At 43.8% G+C, this 18,979-nt stretch overlaps 1 protein-coding gene and 1 non-coding gene across 9 annotated transcripts in view; one reads left to right on the top strand and one right to left on the bottom strand.

The window, feature by feature from the left end:
* The window catches only part of TRIO (trio Rho guanine nucleotide exchange factor), a 363,061-nt gene that overhangs the window by 257,912 nt on the left and 86,170 nt on the right, over window positions 1-18,979 (bottom strand). The gene's annotated exons all lie outside the window — the stretch shown is intronic.
* Window positions 5,433-5,504, top strand: TRNAC-ACA (transfer RNA cysteine (anticodon ACA)). Its single transcript has one exon. It is a non-coding gene; the product is annotated as a tRNA-Cys (tRNA).

Raw genomic sequence — 18,979 nt, 5'->3', positions numbered from 1 at the left:
GGTAGTTCCGAAAACTGGAAAAAAAAAATTTTTTTTTTTAATGTACTAGTTAAGAAATCGGCAGAATTTGTGTTATTCCCAATCGCCTTCGGCTCTCCATCCCCGACGATGTGGTGTGTTTGCAGATTTATACCTGGTTTCCACGTCCTACCCACCGTCAGATGGAGCTGCTCTGGGTCCTCCAAAAGGACCCCAGGCGGGTTGTCACCCGGTCCAAAATGGCTCTGCTCAGTTTAAAACAATTCTATTGAACGGGCAGGCCCAGAATGACGTTATTACCAAGAACCCTGCTCCAAAACGTGTCCTGTGAGCAAACGCACTTGCCTTTTAAGATCGCACTAACCTTACCCTCTGGTCCCAGTGACAGAGTATCTGTGCTGAGGAGTCTGTCTGGCGGCTTGACCTCAACACATGCAAATTAAACTTATATGAAGGGACAAAGGAAGCCTGATCCATGGGACACATGCCCCTCAGTAACTCCCTCCTCTAAAGCCCAGAAAGTTCAGCTGTTTTTGAAGCCCAAGTAATGAGGGGGTGCCCGCCTCACCCCCTCCCTTTGTAAACTGCTCTTGGCCCAGAGTGATGGGTGCAGGAAACAAGAAGGCCCTAGCCAGCGTCTGACCGTGTCATGAGCTTCAGAGTTAACAGCATCTCTCACCCAGTGTTTAGGAAGGCTCTAGAACTCCAACATCAATAAATCACAAATACCATCCGACCTCTCTGCTTCCAATCTGCTTTACCAGCAAGGCTCCTGTGCACATTTTCATGGCTTTCATCAACAGGGAAGCCACGCGTCTGCTTCTGAGAAACACACACAGGGCAAGCCACCCTGTCTATTCCCCACCTGAGAGCGCTGTGTCTTGGCTCACCGGTGTTGAGGGCAGTGCCCCGTCTGTGCCAGGCACCCAGAATTTTCAGGGGGCTCAGAACAGTGGGAGAGAGCACCCTCAGGGGGCGGAGGTTCAGGGAGGACCTAGGGCTCCTGTCCCACCCACCCCCACAGCACATCAGGGGGTCCAGGGACACAGCCTGGAGCCCTGGCTCCAACAAGCTCCCTGTGTATTCAATCCACCCACTTACATACAATTAACCATCAAAGTAATGAACGGTTCAAATCAATGCTTTTCACTTTCCCAATCCACTCAATATCGCTTTGAAGTGGCAGTCAGCGCTGCTAACACACATTCAACACTCTTCATCGGCAGCTGCCTTAACAAAAGGGGTTGTTGCTGTTTAGTCGCTGAGTCGTGCCCGGCTCTTTTGCGACCCTGTGGACTGCAGCCTGCCAGGCTCCTCTGTCCATGGGATTTCCCAGCAAGAATACTACAAAAGGGCATGATACAAGATTTCAGCTACACAAGCCTAAGGATGACCATTCTCTGTCTTTCTAATTAAAAGAGGTATATAACACATGCATGACTCCTTCTGGTGTGTTATCAACTAACCCCATGATGTTCTGATACACTTAAATTTCCCACACTCTAAAGTCAAAACCAAGCAAGGTAAAAAGGCAGCAAGCCGTCTATCTTTTTTACTAAGATGTCTAAGTCCACAAAGTCTAACTCGTGAACTCTGCTCTCTCAGCATGGACTGTGAAATCTTGAAACAAAATCAAGACGCATTTTAATTTCTACAACAGAAATTCTTACACTACAAACCTACACTGCGTATGTGAGTACTATGAGGAACCGACCACAAATTCTGTGCATTTTCCAAAGCAAGGTTCAAATGATTATGAGTTTCTTCAGTGTGACTTCAATTTGAGTTAAACTATAAGAACAAATTCCTTAAAAGACGTTTTTTTCACCCTAATAGGACTCCTGAGTTAACAAAACTGTTCATGTAAAGCTGTATATCACGACAGCTGTAAATAAACTGTACACTATTGCATTTTTCCGTAATTCAGACTGAGCTTCCCTAGAATTCTGAGGTTTGTACCCATACATAAAACAAGGTATTATGGCAGCAAAATGCGAATCCCCAGCTGTGACAGTACCAGGACACTCGCTCTGGTACTGTGCGGACCTGACTCAGGCCTGCAGCCAGGGCAGAGGGAGACATGCCCACGCACTCGCATGCCGGTCCCATCTCGGCAGTGTTTCCTGGCATAGCGCCCCTGCTCCGCAGGCTGAGGTGAGGGAAGGAGAGAGGGCTGCAGACTCTGCGGCTGACTCCTTCCACTTTGGGTGGACACACATCCTGCTGGTGTGGGCAGAGGGACCAAGGAGAGGTCAGGAGGCCAGCCGGCCAGCCCAGGGACAGAGCGGGAGGCTCAGCAGGGGCGATGGAAGGGGCTGCACCTCCAGGGCAGACTCTGGAGGGGAGCTGGAAAAGGTCACTGGAGTGTGCCTCACCAGCATTTAGGAGCATGCTGCGGAGACTGGGGGCTACAATAGATGGTCACCCTTTTCCTCCCCTGTCCCCAGCCGCCACGTGAAGGGGAGGAGAGAGGATGGGTGAGTGGAGGGGGCACTGGAGAAAGAAGAGCTGAAAGAAGAAACGAACAGCGTTAAGAATCCACCTTTAAGAATCCACCTGCTGATGCAAGAGATGCAGTTCGATCGCTGGGTCAGGAAGATCCCCTGCAGAAGGAAACACAACCCACTCCAGTATTCTCGCCTGGGAAATCTCAAGGACAGAGGAGCCTGGGGGACTACAGTCCATGGAGTTAGAGAGTCGGACATGACTTACTCAACAACAACGCTTCCTTATGGCTGCTCTGCAGAAATGGTTGGGGGAGGGGGCAGGATGGGGTTGAACTGGGGAATACACAAGGCTTTGGAGCTGGATGAAAGGGCGATATGTTGGGTTAGGATGGTCTAGGTCCTTAACACTCAGAGCATCTCCATCCTAAGAGCCAGAAGAGAAATGATGGCTTTGGACCCACCTGAGAAGCCAGCCAGAGGTGGAGGCAAGTGAGGCGAAGCCAGCCCATCTCTGTTAGTCCCTTCCCAGGTCCCCACAGCTCAGTCAAGGCAGCAATGAGATTCTACGGACAGACTTGTTATTTTAAAATACTGACAAAGAAATCAAGCCCGTGTACTTCCCAGTCCTGAATGATATTAAACCAGAGAATTTCCACCTACTTTAACACCTACTTAATCAAGTTTTAAACTTCAGAGAGATATGACATAGCTTTAGTATTGTTGATCCTGTGATTAACATTTTATTTTCTATTATAAAAAGGCATTCTGTTTATTTTGAGCTTTCACCCTCTGATTTAAACTGTTGCAAGGGATACAATGAAACAGTGTTTACAACTGCTTATCAGATAAGAGAGACTTTCCAAGGTGGGAGGGAAAGAAAAATTTACAAGGTATTTAAACACACCAAGGATAATGACTGCTTTTCTCATTACATTATTAACTGAAAGTTACATTCCAGAAGGATCAAGCAGTGTTCACATTCCATTCTTCTGCAGCTTCAATCTTCTTCTGTCTGGCATAGACACCAAATATATTCACTTAAGGGCTTTCCTGGCGGCTCAGATGGTAAAGAATCCGCCTGCAGTGCAGGAGACCTGAGTTCGATCCTTGGGTTGGGAAGATCCCTGGAGGAGGGCCTGGCAGGTTACAGTCCATGACGCTGTAAAGAGTGGGACATGACTAAGCAACTGTGCACAGCACAGCGCATATTTACTTAGAAGAGCTGATGCCACAGCCTGTATCATTTAATGAGGATGGGGGTCATCTGGCACAGTGGGCTTTAAGAGGTCTAACCCGTGACTGGCGAAACCACAGGCCGGTAGTCATCCTGGATCCTGGAGCACTCAGGCCCCCCAACCCCAACCCCGCCCCCCACACCCTCTGACACTCAACCTCCTCAACGGCCTTGGTGTGTGCACAGGCGGAGACGGCCTTACAATTGGTTCTAGGCGCACAAACAGCCGGCTGCTGAGGCTGTCGGGTCACACCAGGCGGCTCCTCCAGGCCGAGGCATCGCCCATTCATTCCAGCAGGACTGTTCCCAGCTTGGGCCAACACACATCATCGTTACACGATGACACGCGCGGCTCTTAAGAAAACACGGTTGCTGTTAGCAGCTGCCTCAAAAATAATCTAAGCCCTTCTTTTCTTCATTCAGAAGTGGAGGCGGGGGTGTCCCCCACCGAATCAGAAACTTCGTTGTCACAGAGAAAAGACTGAACCATTTGAAAACTGTGCAGATCCCATCACGCACATGCGGAAAGAATGTTCTAGCTGAAATAGGAAGCGCCAGTGAAAGAAGGCTCAGATTTCTGGGGTTTACCAATGTACAAATTATGCCAGTGTTTTCAACAGGTGCAAATGAGCTCTCACAAAAACCACATTTAAACACCATGGACAAGCGGGCCTAGCACAGGACAGGGTGTGGATGTCAGAAGCTGAGAATGGCGAAAGTTACACAGAAATAGTATCAGAGACGCGTTGGACAAACGCCCTCATCACTGACCCAGAAGATGTGCTTTTTCACAAACTTTATGTCAAGCAATAGTTTAGTGTTTGCTACAGGGAGTTTTGTACAGGCAGCATTCAATGTTAAAATACTCAACTTCATATTGTCAAGTGAGTAATGCATCTCAGGTTATATGTATGGTAAATGTTACTAATATAGAAATTATATGGAGTTTCTACATTTCTGGTATGTCCGGATAAAATGTCCTCAGTCATAATTCTAGTTAATATCTTAAAAGTATTGTCACAGCACCAACCAAGTTTCTCACAAAAATTCTTTCTCTTCAAGATTTACAGAAAGGACTTTAGGATAAATATCAGTTTCTGAACTGACTAAATAACTGAAGGATTCTAATGGTAAACCTACTGACTTCACAAAAGTTAATGGAAGGACTGAATGAGCTGACAAATATGCTTATAATTTTATGGTTTTGATCTGAAAAATTACTGGTTTGCATCTGTGTTTTCCAGATGTAAGGAAACCTTCCCTTAAAACTAATTATGACTTAACAGTAATTTGGTAAAATTATACTTTATAAACAAGTTGAAAAAAAAACAAAACAACTCAACTTCAAGCTGACTCCTGTGCACACCCAGACCTCATACTTCCTGTGCGTCCAGCTCTGATGACTCTAAGCGCTTAGAAGAGCCGGACCCAGTCCTGATGGAGGTTACAAGGCAGGCTGATTTCTAGCAGCTGGCCTGAAAGCCTAGTCACTAGTATCAATTCTGTAGGAAAACATGTTCTAGAATATGAATAACCAGTTCAGGAAAGTTGGCCATAAGCTGGCTCTAAGTATTCTGCATGCTACTGTGAAAACGCAGCATCTCTGAGAGCCTTGAAAGAAAGCATCGATTCCCATGTTCTCTCCAATCTCAGAGATGACGCTCGGCCTTTCCTACAGCACTGCCCCACTTACAATGGACCCATCTGAACCGCTGGCCAGAAATCCTATACACTGCCACCCTGAACACTGTATATTAAAAAGGCCATCAAGTTCCCTGGTGGCTCAGATGGTAAAGCGTCTGCCTACAATGCAGGAGACCTGGGTTCGATCCCTGGCTGGGGAAGATCCCCTGGAGAAGGAAATGGCAACCCACTCCAGTACTCTTGCCTGGAAAATCCCGTGGACGTAGGAGCCTGGTAGGCTACAGGCCATGGGGTAGCAAAGAGTCGGACACGACTGAGCGACTTCACTTTCAGTTTTCTTCAGGATGCATTCCCCAAATGAGCAACTTTTCAAAAGCAAAAATCACCATCGTCATGAAAAACAGGTTATATATTTTACAGTGTTAGGATCTATTTACATGAAAGAAACATCAGGCCCTGTGTTAAAGTGCTCTGTCCAGAGGCCTCAAAATTTTTGCATGATGTTGTTACTAACTAATGGACCCGAAGCATAAAATGCTAAGTCAGCTCCCCTCTGACAGGCAGTGACTGAGCTGTGCAGCCGAGCAGGCCCCATGCAGGACCTGAGCCACTCTTTCCTACGAGCCATCCTCTGCCGCCGTGGTCCTGCTGCGTACGGTGATACTAGCTAGCTCGTGGAACATCAAGTGGAAGTTCAGACAAGGCCTCTACTTTTTTTTTTTTTAAAGAAATATCTTCTATTTGAGGAATTAGGAGGCTCTAGGCTACTAGCAGGCCTAAACTGAAAACTAATCATACAAGACAAAAACTAATGAAGAACGTACACCATTAAAGGGGAAAAAACCTCCCAGCACACAAAAGTCAATATGGTCTTTTAATGCCCCTAATTATTTTCATGACATACATTTTCCTAATAAATGTATGAGAAAAGCAAATGCTGGGGGCGGGGGGGGGAAGGCATATGGCTTAGAGCCACCTGCTGAATATTTTTTTAAACCTAGATACTACATTCATTATAAAACACTGTGTTGTCATTAGCATCTCTAGCTGAAGTAAAATCATTTTCTAATTCAAGAGATTCTCATAATGAAAGTGTCCATTATGGTAGGTACATGGAAACTAATCAAGCTCTACCAACATAAAGGAAAACCATCCACAGACTCTGGAAGCTGAGAACAACTTAATGGGGGTGGAGGGAAGTTAACTAGGATTGAGGAATATAGCCTCGAATCCAAGCTAAAGTTCTTTTGGTTGGGGGCAGGCAGCGCACTGCTTCCAAGATCTTAGTTCCCTGATCAGGAATTGAACTTGGGCCCCTGGCAGTGAAAGCCCAGAGTCCTGACCTCTGGACCCAGCACGGAAGCCCCAAAGTTAAACTTAAAAAAATAATAACTCTTTTTCTTTCCTAAGATGTGGGCTGAACCTTGAGGAATGAGGGTAAATGTGAATGAAGAGGAAAGGAGAATGGGGGCCAGGGCAGGAACAGGGGTGCCAACACCCCAAACACTGTAGGGAATGGAGAAGCCCGGGAGTGAGAGCCACAGCAGGGGTCAACCCCCACCCATGCTCCTCCCCACCCCACGTCCTGGACTTGACCCTGTGGCCGAGGGAGGGGACCTGCCCGGCTCGTCACGGCGTGTCTGTCCTGCAAGCCCCTTGAGCTGGGACTCACGGGCAGGGTGATGCAAGGCCCACCTGTAACTCACCTTTCCGAGTGGACAGCGAGTTCACAGGGGGTGGGCTGTGTCTCCCATGACTGGTTTCCTCTCCCACAAGGCAGAGGATGGTGGGAGCCTAAGTGTTTGCTGAATGGCAATCAAGGAGTAGATAAAAAGGTCCCACACGCTATGAGGGCTTCCTCCTACTATTCATCTGTGTGAAAGAATGGCTACGGAAGCAGAAGCTCCTCTCTGCCCAGCAGACAACACTTTATTTTCTTCTTCTGAAGCTTCCCCGAAGGGAAAACCATATCAATTTTAATCATATTTACAAGCATAAAGATTGATCAGACTTCAGATTTACATCAGATTGGTCTCCTATGTGTTCCTTGTTAACCCACAATCTAACAAAGACACACAGTTTGAGAGAGGAGAGAGATTTAGTGTTTTATTATATATATAGATATATTCTCGTTGTTACGGACATATTAATGTAATGGAGAAAAGAACTTTCCATCAGTCAGCTGAAAACATCAAAACATCAAAGAGAACAATACTGTGGTTAAGAACATCATTTGGAGTCCAAGCCTGGCTTTGTCACTTAGGAACTGTGTGGCTTTGGATAAGTCACTTAACTCCTCTGATCTTCAGTAACCACATCTGTAAAAGAGTACATCGCCCCCTGCAGTGCAGTAATGTGGATCAGAGTTAATACAAGTCAAGAGTTCAAGCCAATGCCTGGCACATGCTAAGCAGCATAAGGGCTGTGGTTGGTTAGTGTTATTATTATTACGAAGGATGTTGGGATAAAATAGTCTACTTTTAATTATGCAATTTAATATTTTAATAAAAATTATAGCACTCAATATATTGCACTGCTACAAAAAATACTCCCAGCTTGCATGGAATATAATTTGTCCCACACTTGGCATGAAGAGGCTTCACTACTAATATGACTAGCACATCCTAATGTGTTAAAGTGGAAGCAAATAAAATTATAGCGTGTCTGGGCCAAGGGAAGAAATAACCTAAAATGATCAAATACATGTTTAACTGTTACTGCTTTGCCTTCTTCAAGTTGTGTTATTTAAAATGAAGAAACAGAATGCAAAGAATGCTTAAAAAAAATCAGTTTTAGAACTGAAAAGTTTCCTATGTCCAACAATATAAAAATCAACCTATGGAGAAGGAAATGGCAACCCACTCCAGTATTCTTGTCTGCAGAATCCCATGGACAGAGAAGCCTGGTGGGCTACAGTCCATAGAGTTGCAAAAAGTTGGGTGCAACTGAGCACACACGCACACGATGTATAATATATAATTTGTACTGCTGTGTAAAGCAAACAAAGATCTTTCTCAAAATACTGCGTATTCAGTTCAGTCACTCAGTCATCTCCGACTCTACAACCCCATGGACCGCAGCACGCCAGGCTTCCCTGTCCATCACCAACTCCCGGAGCTTGCTCAAACTCATGTCCATCAAGTCGGCGATGCCATCCAACCATCTCATCCTCTGTTGTCCCCTTTTCCTCCTGCCTTCAATCTTTCCCAGCATCATGGTCTTTTCCAATGAGTCAGTTCTTCGCATCAGGTGGCCAAAGTATTATAGCTTGTGAAGTGAGTGAAGTGAAAGTCGCTCAGTCATGTCTGACTCTTTGTGACCCCACAGATTATACAGCCCTTGGAATTCTCCAGGCCAGAATACTGGAGTGGGTAGCCCTTCCCTTCTCCAGGGGCTCTTTCCAACCCAGGGATCAAACCCAGGTCTCCCACATTGCAGGCAGATTTTCTACCAGCTAAGCCACAATTATAGCTTAAAATAACACAAAAAATAAGCCGATAGTAGGAATCAAGTTTCAATTAAAGAATGGGTTCTAAAAACTGTTTTTAAAGTACACAGTCTAAAGTCAGGACCAACAGCCGGTTCTCAGACTGCTCTCCCCCACCAAAAAATGAAAGGGTTACTTGCTCAGTTGTGTCCGACTCTTTGCCACGCCATGGACTGTAGCCCACAAGGTTCCTGTGTCCATGGGATTCTCCAGGCAAGAATATTGGAGTGGGTTGCCATGCCCTCCTCTGGGATCTTCCCAACCCAGGGATTAAACTCGGGTCCACTGTTCCCAAGGAACACAATAAAGAACAGCCTGAGTACTTGTGTTACTGAGTACACAAGTTAGCTGAGTACCTGTGCACAGATTTTATGATCATACTAAGTGATTAATAAAAATCACAAAATCTGCCTACTTCATAATTTCTACCTGGTTTCCCTAAATTGGTATTATTTAATTACCTGTTATGACATACATTAACTATGAATTCGAATATGTATGAGACAGGCCCCAAACAAGGCCTATATTTGTAAGTTAACATGAAAGAAAGGTCTTGGAAAATACTCTTCTTTGAATAAAGCCCTCAAACTGTTGTAGCACTCTTCACCAAAAATAAGCTCAGTAGGCAAAATAAGCTTCAATTTAACAATGACAAACAATGAAAAAAAGACAAAGAGCCGATTTTGTTTTCTTTCCACGTACTGAAATGCATCACTCCCTAAAAAACTACCACCAGCTCTTTAATCACTCACACTCTAGAGACCCTAGAAGAACTACTCTTAAATAAAACTTTTGTTTCACAGTTCATGAGAAAATAATATACATTTCAAGCTTTTACATATTATATCCAAAATGGATTTTGCAAACAGCTCTAATGAAGACATCCCATCTCAACTATAAAAAGGAGGCGGAGTTGGGGGGGATTAGAAAAAATACAAGTTTAACATCCTCTCAAATTCGGACCAATTAACAGAACTGCAGGATTTTATCAGATACTGGTAGCTGGGGTCTTGTTCTCTATGACTTGGAACTTTTCACCTTCAGTGAAACCCAGGTAAGTCCTTCTTTGCTCCTCCTTCCCCTGCCCCTCACCTCAAAGTCCACAGAAGAACCTCCCACCCCTCCCCTAAGAAGGCGTGCACACAGCCGCTGCCTGCAGCTGAAAGGGTTTTGGAAAATGGCTGCTTAACAGATGCTTGGCTTGGATTTCCTCCCAAATATGTTTTTAATGCTGATAATGCTTGAATGCAACTGTTCACAGCGCGGGAACGAGTGAGGGGAATGAAAATGTGCTGTTACATAAGGAGAGGACGGGGGACAGACTCAGGATAACAGCTTAGTGAACATTTTACAGTAATTTTCACACACACACCAGGCCTTCCCGATCTTCCTGCCACTGAGAACCCCTCCTGCTTCACTCATCCCCACTGTGAGGCTCATGGTGAGAAAGCCTCTCCCCTGTGAACTGCATTTAGTAGATAAAAGCTGACCCTGTTTTTAGAAATCATTTATCTGTTAGAATAAACTAATGTAACCACATCACATTCATAAAAGCAAATAAACGTCATGCTTCATTTAGTTTCTAAAGCCTTATTCCAGAAACCTGTATGATTCCTATTAACTTTTATTATTACTATCTGAAAACTTGTCACTCACAGACTAAAGACAAAGTCCTGAAAAATGCCAAAACTTAGCTTTCAAAGGAAGAAGGGCCAGGCAAAGACTTAGGAAGGAGTGGTCAGGGAGAAAGGGAAACAGAGGGAACGTTCTAGATGGAAAGCTGGGGTCTTGTTGAACAGTTCATAAATCACATGTAAATTACATCAAAATCAGGAAAAGACTTCTTTCTGCTCCTATCACGTTCCCTCCCCACCCCCAAATAATCCTTCTATTCAAGTCGTCCCAACTTCATGAAACCTTTCCTGGGATTCGGCGTGGGAGGCGAGCGCCTTTTAGACCCCAAACAGTTCTTCATCCACTCGGTCGTGTTTGTTGAACTGAAATTTATAATTACACTAGGAATTTCATAGTTGTGTATGTTCCTGTATATTCCCCTCCAGGAAAAGTGAAGGCAGACAATGGTGGAAAGAAAAGGGTTTTCAGAGATGGCTCAACCTGATCAGAATTCAGTTCTGCAGCTGGGCAGCCTTGGGCCTCAGAGTCCCCATCTGTGAAATGGGTGGCACCTGATGGAGTCAGGGGGACAGAAGAGGGAGACCAATTCCCATTCAAGCACCCGGTGAATGTGAGTCAGCTATGTGCGGATTCACTACTCGACCAAGCTCCTCTGTCCCTGGGATTCTCCAGGCAAGAATACTGGAGTGGGCTGCCATTTCCTTCTCCAATGCATGCATGCATGCTAAGTCGCTTCAGTCGTGTCTGATTCTGTGGGACCCCATGGACAGCAGCCCCTCTGTCCACGGGATTCTCTAGGCAAGAATACTGGAGCAGGCTGCCATTTCCTTCTCCCACTCCTGAGTCACTGCATACAATTCTTATCCTGTACATTTCAACCAAGCACAGAGGAGGAATACTAGCTTAATTTTGAAGAACCCTCACACAAGCACTGAGAAGGGCTGGGGGCGCTGTGGGGCATGGGGTACCTCCTAGCCCCATGTAGGAGGTACTGCTAATCAGAAGACAAAGTTACAAAATAATTGTCAGACTTACCATCAAAAACAAGTACGTAAGCATAATTTGTTAGAATGCCATTTATATATTCTGAAATTATTGACAGCATAATACTTTAAATTTTAGTATTTTTACTGGCTATTCAAAACACCCTGGCATTCTATTCTGCATTGCACGTCTACGTCAACTTGAGGTTATGTGTAACCTCCTCCCACCCTGTCAGAGAAGGCAATGGCACCCCACTCCAGTACTCTTGCCTGGAAAATCCCATGGACGGAGGAGCCTGGTGGGCTGCAGTCCATGGGGTCGCACAGAGTTGGACACGACTGCGCGACTTCACTTTCACTTTTCACTTTCATGCATTGGAGAAGGCAATGGCAACCCACTCCAGTGTTCTTGCCTGGAGAATCCCAGGGACGGCAGAGCCTGGTGGGCTGCCATCTATGGGGTCGCAGAGTCGGACACAACTGAAGCGACTTAGCAGCAGCAGCGTCCCACCCTGTATGAAGACCGGGTGAACAACCCAACCATTATCATCATCATCTTCAGCATCGCCAATTACAGAATCGATCCCATCAGCTGGCGACTCTCCTAATCCTACCAAGTGCCTCTTTGTCTCCGTGTCTTCTGTGTGAAAACAGAGGTTTTGCAGGGGTTAAGTTAACTTCACTGGTTAAACCAAGAAAATGCAAACCAGGGACTGCTCAGCTGCATGCCTCACCGTTCAAGACGAAGCAGAAAACGCTGCAGCTGTGCTCCCAGGCTCTTCACAAAACTGCACTAAGACTAACTTAAAGGACCACTTTATGAATTATTTGTTTACGTTGAAAAAGAGCATAAAAAGTTATAGTAAAAGGACCGTAAAACCGTAAAACAGTAAATCCTCTCTTCACCACAGTCCTGAATCACAGGCGCACCCAGGAGACTCTCATTAGAGGCTGAGCTGAGACACTGACTTGCCCACAGGCGCTACGACCACCCCCTCACCGGCCGCAGGAATCACGGGACATGGTACACGCGCTTCCACATGGGTGACGGAGCGCTGACCCCAGAACCAGACTTACTGACTTCTGCACCACGTGACTGGGATAGGCCCCACCCCTGATGTTATGGTTTTAAAGTAATGAGCGAATTAATGAGAGGGTTCAAATCGGCGGCATCATAGAGAACACTGAGTGCTTTTCTTCCCTGCAGCTAATTACCTTCCGACTCACAGAAAGCCCTTCCCTGCGTACAGGGAGTCAGTTTACCTCCAACACCTGTCTGCACCCTCTCCAAACACAAAATCGCTGAGCGTTTTTCTAGTTTTCTGCCTGTTGACATTTGTGACATGCCCGTTATTTTAAGAAATCCGACCGAAACTCCACTTTCTCACTGTAAATATCACCCAGCACCTCTGACTTCTTCTGAACATTATAATCACTTTAAAAGCCACAGAAGATAAAAAGGGAAATGTATCTTATATAGCTCTTCCTACATGTGCCATTGATGATACACAAAGTGATGTTTTTAAGGAAATTTTGCCCAACAAGTAATAACAACACTAATTGCTAAGAAAAAAGAGAAATAGTTGGGCCATGAATTCTACTTCAAATTATAGCAACCTCTAAATCAAAACCAGCTAAGTAGGTCTGGGCTCAGCTATGTAACCAGTTTCCCTTTCTAATACTTAACTATCCAGTTAATGACCGGTATTACTGAACAACAAATCATCTATTGGTCAAAGGGTCTACCGGACGGAGATGAAGTTGCTAAGTTCGGGCACCCGTCGGGCACTTTAAGCACCAAGCTGGTCGATGAGCTCAGTGACCTTGCAGAGGGATTTATGTCTTCAACTGTGTGGCGTGTTTACTTCCATCTGTGTCAAGGCTACAACTGCTGATTCCCACCCAACAACTGCTGGAACAGCAGGTGGCTGCACCATGTGTGTGCATGCATCTCTGGCGTGCCACGCAGGCCTATCCATGCTCATTCTGATTCTCTGATGTTCCAGGCAACGGGCTGGCCGTTTGCTCCCTCGCCCCACCTCCCACCTCACCTACAGCGCCACGATGTAATGGCCATACCTAGCACTTCCCAAGCACTCTATCAGCAACCACATTAGGACCAAAGGAATGTAACTCTGGGATGCTGTCAGAGGGAAAAACAACTCTGTGATATGCTGACAAGCAGGCAGGCAGGGGTCCCATCCTGCTTGCAGCAGCTCACGCACCAAATGAGTGCCTATTGCCGTCAGAGAGAGGCCTAGAAACTTCCCTCTGAACACTTTTCTCAATTTGTGACACAGGTTGTCTTATAGGCAAGAGATAAGCTCAACAGGTGCCTAAGGCTTGGACGGGACGAGAAGGTCATGGGGTGTGGGGTTTCTTCCTGGTGTTGAAGATGTTCTGAAACTGACCATAATGACGATTGCACAACTCAGCAAACACACTCAAAACCCACTGCACCATATACTTGGAATGGATGAGTCTTACGCGACGTCAGCTATATCTCAATAAAGTTGACACACACACAAAAGTTGTTGGGAACTTTTTACCAAGACATTCATAAATCATTATTCTGTAGCTGATTACTAAAAGCATGATCTATGGAACAAACGAGCGGTCACTTTGAATAGATATGGTATGGTTATTTCTTCTCTCCTAAAAGCACAGTTTTGGTACATACAATAGTAACTAAAATAGGAATATTTATCACCTTAGCCAAATATTTCTCAGGAGGAATAAGTGCATATATTCAAGTTAAGGATTCCTGGCCCAACAGCTCTGTTTGACACATTGAACAGACGGATGGCTACTTACATACTCACACCTTTGCTTTGGCAAGTAGTTGATTATAAGACTAAAGTCTAAACACACAGGTTTTATACTTAAAACAAACTTTTTTCATAAACTTTTTGTTGTATTAAAAAAACACAAACATTTTAAGATTTTGAACATTTAAAGAAAATACCTTAAATCATCATTCAAGTTTTAGTTTCTAGGAACCCTCCCTGCTCGAGTAAAAAGCTTTATTTAAACAGCCTTATCAAAGGCACCACTTTTTGTTGTATTAAAAAAACACAAACATTTTAAGATTTTGAACATTTAAAGAAAATACCTTAAATCATCATTCAAGTTTTAGTTTCTAGGAACCCTCCCTGCTCGAGTAAAAAGCTTTATTTAAACAGCCTTATCAAAGGCACCACTTTTTGTTGTATTAAAAAAACACAAACATTTTAAGATTTTGAACATTTAAAGAAAATACCTTAAATCATCATTCAAGTTTTAGTTTCTAGGAACCCTCCCTGCTCGAGTAAAAAGCTTTATTTAAACAGCCTTATCAAAGGCACCACAAGTCACCACAATTCCATAATATTTGGACTTTCACTCTGAGAAATCACAGTTCAATAAAATTAGCTTGGTTCCTACCATAAATCATTTCTTAAATAGGTGATCTACCTAACAGGCCAGGTCAGTCAATTCCACCTTCGGTTATATCTTATGTTTTCTCAAAACTGTTTAGTTTCATCAGTGAAACCACAAAAAGCTTACATCCCTTGCCTAAAAGCACTTGAGAACTTTCCTGTGAACTCATCCCACAAATGTATGTTTGCAGATTAGAATGGGTATACATAAATGCTTAAATTTCATTTGTGGCTTTCACATTTTGGCTCTGGAAGAAAATTTTTTTCCTCTTTCTAGATTTCCAGTTTGCATAACTTAAACCTCCTTTGGACGCAGTAGAATGATCACTGGTCAACTTCTCACCCTTAAATCACGAAAAAGTATTATATTTTATATAGTTCTTTACAGTTTTCAAAGCATGTACCAAACCTGCTGCTGCTGCTGCTAAATCACTTCAGTCGTGTCCAACTCTGTGCGACCCCATAGACGGCAGTCCACCAGGTTCCCCCATCGCTGGGATTCTCCAGGCAAGAGCACTGGAGTGGGTTGCCATTGCCCTCTCCAGTACCAAACCTAATTAGCTCATCTAATGACTAAGTCATCTAATGACTAATCTCAAAAACGACAGAATGATCTCTGTTCATTTCCAAGGCAAACCATTCAATATCACAGTAATCCAAGTCTCTGCCCCAACCAGTAACGCTGAAGAAGTTGAAGTTCTATGAAGACCCACAAGACCTTTTAGAACTAACACCCAAAAAAGATGTCCTTTTCATTACAGGGGACTGGAATGCAAAAGTAAGAAGTCAAGAAACACCTGGAGTAACAGGCAAATTTGGCCTTGGAATACGGAATGAAGCAGAGCAAAGACTACTAGAGTTTTGCCAAGAAAATGCACTGGTCATAACAAACACCCTCTTCCAACAACACAAGAGAAGACTCTACACATGGACATCACCAGATGGTCAACACTGAAATCAGATTGATTATATTCTTTGCAGCCAAAGATGGAGAAGCTCTATACAGTCAGCAAAAACAAGACCAGGAGCTGACTGTGGCTCAGATCATGAGTTCCTTATTGCCAAATTCAGACTTAAATTGAAGAAAGTAGGGAAAACCACTAGACCATTCAGGTATGACCTAAATCAAATCCCTTATGATTATACAGTGGAAGTGAGAAATAGATTTAAGGGCCTAGATCTGATAGATAGAGTGCCTGATGAACTATGGAATGAGGTTCGTGACATTGTACAGGAGACAGGCATCAAGACCATCCCCATGGAAAAGAAATGCAAAAAAGCAAAATGGCTGTCTGGGGAGGACTTACAAAGAGCTGTGAAAAGAAGAGAAGCGAAAAACAAAGGAGAAAAGGAAAGATATAAGCATCTGAATGCAGAGTTCCAAAGAATAGCAAGAAGAGATAAGAAAGCCTTCCTCAAAGATCAATGCAAAGAAATAGAGGAAAACAACAGAATGGGAAAGACTAGAGACGTCTTCTAGAAAATTAGAGATACCAAGGGGACATTTCATGCAAAGATCGGCTCGATAAAGGACAGAAATGGTATGGACATAACAGAGGCAGAAGATATTAAGAAGAGGTGGCAAGAATACACAGAAGAACTGTACAAAAAAGATCTTCACGACCCAGATAATCACGATGGTGTGATCACTGACCTAGAGCCAGACATCCTGGAATGTGAAGTCAAGTGGGCCTTAGAAAGCATCACTACGAACAAAGCTAGTGGAGGTGATGGAATTCCAGTGGAGCTATTCCAAATCCTGAAAGATGATGCTGTGAAAGTGCTGCACTCAATATGCCAGCACATTTGGAAAACTCAGCAGTGGCCACAGGACTGGAAAAGGTCAGTTTTCATTCCAATCCCAAAGAAAGGCAATGCCAAAGAATGCTCAAACTACCACACAATTGCACTTATCTCACACGCTAGTAAAGTAATGCTCAAAATTCTCCAAGCCAGGCTTCAGCAATACGTGAACCGTGAACCTCCTGATGTTCAAGCTGGTTTTAGAAAAGGCAGAGGAACCAGAGATCAAATTGCCAACATCTGCTGGATCATGGAAAAAGCAAGAGAATTCCAGAAAAGCATCTATTTCTGCTTTATTGACTATGCCAAAGCCTTTGACTGTGTGGATCACAATAAACTGTGGAAAATTCTGAAAGAGATGGGAATACCAGACCACCTGACCTGCCTCTTGAGAAATCTGTATGCAGGTCAGAAAGCAAGTTAGAACTGGACATGGAACAACAGACTGGTTCCAAATAGGAAAAGGAGTACGTCAAGGCGGTACATTGTCACCTTGCTTATTTAACTTATATGCAGAGTACATCATGAGAAACGCTGGACTGGAAAAGCACAAGCTGGAATCAAGATTGCCGGGAGAAATATCAATAACCTCAGATATGCAGATGACACCACCCTTATGGCAGAAAGTGAAGAGGAACTAAAAAGCCTCTTGATGAAAGTGAAAGTGGAGAGTGAAAAAGCTGGCTTAAAGCTCAACATTCAGAAAATGAAGATCATGGCATCCGGTCCCATCACTTCATGGGAAATAGATGGGGAAACAGTGGAAACAGTGCCAGACTTTATTTTTTGGGGCTCCAAAATCACTGCAGATGGTGACTGCAGCCACGAAATTAAAAGACGCTTACTCCTTGGAAGGAAAGTTACGACCAACCTAGATAGCATATTCAAAAGCAGAGACATTACTTTGCCAACAAAGGTCCATCTGGTCAAAGCTATGGTTTTTCCTGTGGTCATGTATAGATGTGAGAGTTGGACTGTGAAGAAGGCTGAGCGCCAAAGAATTTGTGCTTTTGAACTGTGGTGTTGGAGAAGACTCTTGAGAGTCCCTTCGTCTGCAAGGAGATCTAACCAGTCCATTCTGAAGGAGATCAGCCCTGGGATTTCTTTGGAAGGAATGATGCTGAAGCTGAATTGCAGTACGTTGGCCAGCTCATTCGAAGAGTTGACTCATTGGAAAAGACTTTGATGCTGGGAGGGATTGGGGGCAGGAGGAGAAGGGGACGACAGAGGATGAGATGGCTGGATGGCATCACTGACTCGATGGACATGAGTCTGTGTGAACTCCGGGAGTTGGTGATGGACAGGGAGGCCTGGCGTGCTGCGATTCATGGGGTCGCAAAGAGTCAGACATGACTGAGCAACTGAACTGAACTGAATGACTAAGTGCAGCCTATAAGATAAACACTTGTACGATCTGTAAGTGTACAGACCTGCAGAAACCAGGGGCTTGAGAGTCAAAGGTGAGACTTCACCACTTACTGGAGATATTACAGGCAGGAAGCCAGAATCAAATCCAGGTCTTCCAGCTGCATTTGTTAAAAAGATCTGATCTATTTCTAGAATTTGTTAGTTTGTGTGAATGAATTAAACTGTATTATAAGATGCTTAAAATATACTTTTAAAGCATCAAAAAATTATCTGAAATGTTTTACAAGTAGCAAAATATACTTCCTAGGTTTCCATTATATTCTTTGACTATGCCTTGTGAGAATGGATAATACTGGCTGGTTTTGCTTTGTTTTTCAGAAATACCATTTTCTCCCTTAATTTCTTAAAATATTAGAGTTTCCTCAATATTCTTTAGAGAGGTCTTCATTATTCATTAATACTTTACTTAGATCAAATTTTCCAAACTATTGGAATATAATTTAGGGTAAAGTAAAATCTCTTTTATATACTTTTTATAAACTACCATTTAAAAAGAAAAATAATATATTTAACCTAAAACAAACACTTTCTTATCAATATTCTCCATTATACACATTCCCTGAAAATAATCTAGCTTGGTAGATGAGAGCATACATTTTTTTTTAAAAATAGCCATTTCAGATCTTTTTACAAACAAAGTGCTTTTAAATGTCCCACAGCTCTGTTAAATGACCTGACGTGACAATTCACACATCCCCCTTAAGAGCCTGATGTATCTGCTTCCATGAAACAGACTAAATACATTTCGCACTGCAATCTGCAACCATTGCAATGTTTCCTTTTATTTGTACATTTAAATCTATAGTTGGAAGAGAAATAATTTCCACTATTTATTTCACTCCCTACACTATGCCAAATGTGATTTTTCAATAAATACAGATATCAGTATATTTCCCCCACCCAGCTGTGGGGTACATCTT

Source organism: Bos grunniens, chromosome 20, assembly GCF_055505025.1.
Source record: "Bos grunniens cultivar Pamir isolate PY7600 chromosome 20, Bosgru_T2T1.0, whole genome shotgun sequence".
NCBI lineage: Eukaryota > Metazoa > Chordata > Mammalia > Artiodactyla > Bovidae > Bos > Bos grunniens.
This window is presented reverse-complemented; position numbering and strand designations above follow the sequence as displayed.